This window comes from Dreissena polymorpha, chromosome 5 (genome assembly GCF_020536995.1).
Source record: "Dreissena polymorpha isolate Duluth1 chromosome 5, UMN_Dpol_1.0, whole genome shotgun sequence".
NCBI lineage: Eukaryota > Metazoa > Mollusca > Bivalvia > Myida > Dreissenidae > Dreissena > Dreissena polymorpha.
The window spans coordinates 104675434-104680149 of NC_068359.1; the positions used below are offsets into that span (position 1 = coordinate 104675434).

Sequence of the window (4716 nt, forward strand, 5' to 3'; positions counted from 1 at the left end):
CACATTAAGAAAACTGTCATGTCCACTGGCAGCCATGTTAGTCTACAAACCGGAACCAGTTACAAAACTCGACAACTGAGCTATCATTAGAATAAATATTCTGACCAAAATTTATGGAGATATGGCTAAAAATGTCACTTCTAGAGAATTTACAAGGTTTCATTATAGCCATATAAAGACAATTGCCTCGTGCTCTAGTGGATATGTTTTTTGAATAGACATAAAAATTTCGAAACTGGACTGAGCCATCATTTGAACAAATATTCGACCAAAATGCATGAAGATTGGAAAAAAAACAGTGACTTCACTAGTGTTCAAAAGGTTTCACTATAGCTATATAAGGAAAACTGCCCAGGCCCTGTTACATACGGTCATTTATGAAGTTCCAAAACTGTTGTCGTACGTTAAACAGTTTTCTAGATAGTAATTTCCCACTATTTTTTCCATCAGTGCAGCTTATGATCAACAATTAACTAGTCACTTCCACTTTAAACCTGTCCACTGTAAACACAAGGTTTACTGTTTTGACCTTTTTATACTTTTTATTTCTTATTGCTTTTGAAATATCATCTTATATATAATGTTATAATGTTCGCATGTATCTCCAATAATATTCTACAACACCGGTTTCAATACATTGAGCTGTACACTATAAATGTAGGGACTAAAATATGATGATAACATTTCTCATCTCTTCTTCTCCTTGTCAATCACTCAAATGGAAACACTGGCCCCTGTGGTACACATTCTTTTTGATCAGCATGTTTTGTCTGCCAAACTGAAAAAAATAATAATCACAAATAAACATTTTAAAGAGAAGTGTAATGCCCCAACACTAATCTTTAGTTTCAAAACAATTGTAATGTCCAAACAAAATTAAACTAAAATACCAAAGTGTGCAAATTCAAATGCTTTTTACTTTGAGCTAATAGAGAGAGTTATACAGACAACAAGACATTTGCACATGGTGAATACTGTGTTATTGGATAAGGCATTACCATGATATAGTCTGAGCAGTAGTAGGACGCAATGCATGCCTCTCCAACCGCTCAACTATTGTGACTGCTAGATGATGATTTCAGCTGAGGAGCTAAACAAAAATGAGCAGGGCCATTAGTTCTGCAAAATTTGGGCTCATACATAATTTATTCCTTTAAGATGCCAATGTTTCCAATGTTGACTAGAAATGGCGCGGCAGAGACCGACGCACATCCCCACGCCGCATGTTTGACCCAGGGGCGGCCCAGGGTTGGTAATGGGGCCATGCATAGTTGACCGTATTGTCATAAGAGAAGTTCAGTATCAATTAGAAGTGAATCGGTGTAGAAATGAAGAAATTATAGTAAAAGGCAATTTTGGGTGGGCGTGGCCTATGTGGGAGGGGCACCCCAGGGTTGGTAATGGGGCCATACATAGTTGAGATTGACCGTATTGTCATAAGAGGGGTTCAGTATTATTTGAAGTAAATGGGTGAAGAACTTTTAAAGTTATCGAAGGATCCAGAAAAGTGTCAGACTGACAGACACAGAGCGCAAACCGTAAGTCCCTCTCCTTTTTCAAGCGTAGGAAACTAACAAGTTTTGATAATAATGTAAAAATAATGGTCAACAAACAAGAAACTGATTGAAATACAAAGTTAGGTCGCCCAAAGGGTGTTCTCATTATGTTATATGCACAAACAGGGATTTCAGATATTAAAGGGATCAGGACCCTGGATAATTAATAAACCCTCATGTCAATTTCATGTGAATTGCCAGCATTTAATTCTTACGTTCACCTACCATTACTAACATCAAGAGTGTCTTGGTTTGGGTAAAGCTTTCGTATATTGTTTGGAGGCATAGTGTAATAGCTGTGATATTTTAGGAATAATGAACCTAAAACACAAAACTGAAGCAAATCTGCACCTTTCTAGGTATATTTTGACCTTTGACCTTGAAGGATGACCTTGACCTTTCACCACTCAAAATGTGCAGCTCCATGAGAAACACATGCATGCCAATATGAAGTTGCTTTCTTCAATATTGCAAAAGTTATGGCAAAATATTAAGTTGGAGCAAACAAACCAACAGACAGACCAACAGACAGGGCGGAAAACAATCTGTCCCCCACTATAGTTCATTCCAACGCTCACGGACACTGGAACCCCGGGGAGAGTAGGAAAGCTCCACTATATATATATTTCATATATAATAGTCGAGCTAAAAACCCTATTTTACTATGATTCAAGGGCCATAACTCAGGGGTGTCTGGGTCTATTTGGCCCATTATCTAACTTGACTTAGATGTTATTGCCTTACACATTTTCATGAAGTTTGGTGAAGATCTGATGACAATTGCTTGACTTATTGAACGGAAAATAATCCGGACGGACTGACAGACGGACTTACTAACTTACAGACGGACGGATGGACTAACAAACTAAAGGACGGAGCGATTTTAATATGCCCTCAAAATCACTGGTTCGGGGGCATAAAAAACGACATTGTATAAAATGTATTGTATTTCTTAAACTGTATGAACTGTTATATCATACATGCCATACGTCCCGGATTTTCCGGGACAGTCCCGGAAATGAAAAACTTGTCCCGCTGTCCCGGAAATCTGTCAAATGTCCCCGAATTTACAAAATCCATATATACATGTACCTTATCTTAGGCTTAACTGCACCTCAAATCTGTGTATATATGCAGCGTCTCCATGACAATGCCTACCCGAATAGGCAGACTACGCTACATGTCAAAATCGATCAATTAACAGGGGTCCTGTTATCATATTGATTGTCTCACGTTCGCTGTCAAACCGAAAAGGCGGCATTGTTTTGGTTGTTAATTGACTTATATCTACATCGAAACAAGAGTGCAACTAATGTGTGACTGTACGGATTTTAAGTTGACGATCTACCGGTACTGTTTTGTTGTATTTGTTTTATGTGATTGGTTGTATGTATTGTGAATTGATTTGAGTTGACAATCTAACGGTACTGTATTGTTGTATTTTTTATTATATAATGTGATAATGAAAAAAAGGCGTATCAACAACTACGCGTTACACACCGGTCTTAATAACAATAACGCAGTGACGTCACCATCTATGTTTAGAACGATTACACTGAAAACACATGGCCTGTATCTAGTAAAGGAACTAGTAATGTTTAATTTGACGTTAATAGATCAAGTATATTTCGGATAGGCTTTCGAACTTTTGCAATTAACGATGCGAAACAAAACAAAACGTACCAAAAATGCATATGTCTATAAATATCGCTACATTTTATACATGTCCCGGAAAATCGGCAAAAGTCCCGGTCATGTATGGTTATATGTTATTTCCATTTTAACATTATCATTACATGATCTCACGCTACATTGGAAGTCTCTGAACTGTTTATATACAGACAGATCAATCCCTAGTTTTATCTTCCAGGGATCAGAAGATGTCTTGAAATCATTATGAACTGTTTCCATCATTTAAAATACTGTATGAAATAAATGACAAAGTTATGGCCCAGACAAACTTCAGGTTTAAAACACAATAAGTGACCCCATGACCTAGTTTCTGACCGGGCATGATCCATATTCAAACTTGACCTATACATCATCTAGATACAATTTGTGACCAAGTTTGGGTGAAGATCTGATGAAATTTCGGGACAGACTGACGGACCGACAAAGTGGTTCCTATATAGCCCCCATTACCAAAAAGATAGTATTACCAGCAGTTGGTTTCAATGGAAATTTCTTACCAGACAAGAGGTTTGATGCAAATTGTTGTGAGGGGAAAACTGGAAAATATCTGAAACAAAAATAAAGTCTTATATAATTTGAAGCGCTATATTGTTAAGTCAAATTTTAATATTTGATAATCATAATACTGCTAGCTGTCTGATTACAGAGTCTTCACAACATAATGCGTTAACAGTTTTCCTGCAATAAGCAAACAGGACAAAATCAACAACACGAGTATTTATAATATATTCAGAGACAAAGATGATCCATCCATGTCTTTGGAAATAAACAAAGGGCATTTAACAATTATTTTGGCCTCATTTTAGCCATGTTGATAAATATAATGGGTCATACTGCTTGGTGCGTTACAAGTGAAACACCATCAAAACCAGTGCTCCAGCTTGGCATGAATGGAAGGGCGCAGCACCCTGCCATTCAAAGATTCCAACCTGTCAACCTTGGACACCCTTCATGCCCTTTGATGAAAATGCCGAGTTGGGAATAGGGAGTTACAGTTGTAAGATCGTACGCGAATATCATTTGCCATTTAAAAGGAATCATGATGTTCAAACTTAACCTTTGACCTAGAAGTTGGCAAAGGGTTTGTTTTTAGTTGGTCGCATTTTAGAATTTACAGAGCATATTTTGCAAATCAGTGTGTGCTTAGAAGCCTTAGCTACGGAAAGAACCGCAACTCAATTTGCTTAGAACGATCACCACTGCCTGTCTGCAACAGATGACAAATGATTCTGCTCTAGCAGTGAGTGTATATACCAGCTTGTAAGACGACATTGGCCAGACTAGTGTTTATCATTAAAGTCTGTACGTATTTGTTCCATTTTTGACCTCATCCAAGATATCATTGGGACAAATGTTCGGACAAAGTTTCATGATGATCAGACAATAAATGTGGCTCTAGAGTGTTAACAAGGTTTTACTATATAGCCATAAAAGAAAAAATGCAGAGCCCACTGGCAGCCATGTTTTT

The 4716-nt window shown here is 37.4% G+C and overlaps 1 long non-coding RNA gene across 1 annotated transcript; it reads right to left on the reverse strand.

Moving 5' to 3' along the window:
* Positions 1 to 664: 664 nt before the first annotated feature.
* Positions 665 to 3782, reverse strand: LOC127832403 (uncharacterized). Its single transcript, XR_008026886.1, has 3 exons — positions 3746 to 3782; positions 999 to 1090; positions 665 to 778 (listed from the first exon to the last, which is right to left on the reverse strand). It is a non-coding gene; the product is annotated as an uncharacterized LOC127832403 (long non-coding RNA).
* Between the last annotated feature and the right edge of the window lie 934 nt (positions 3783 to 4716).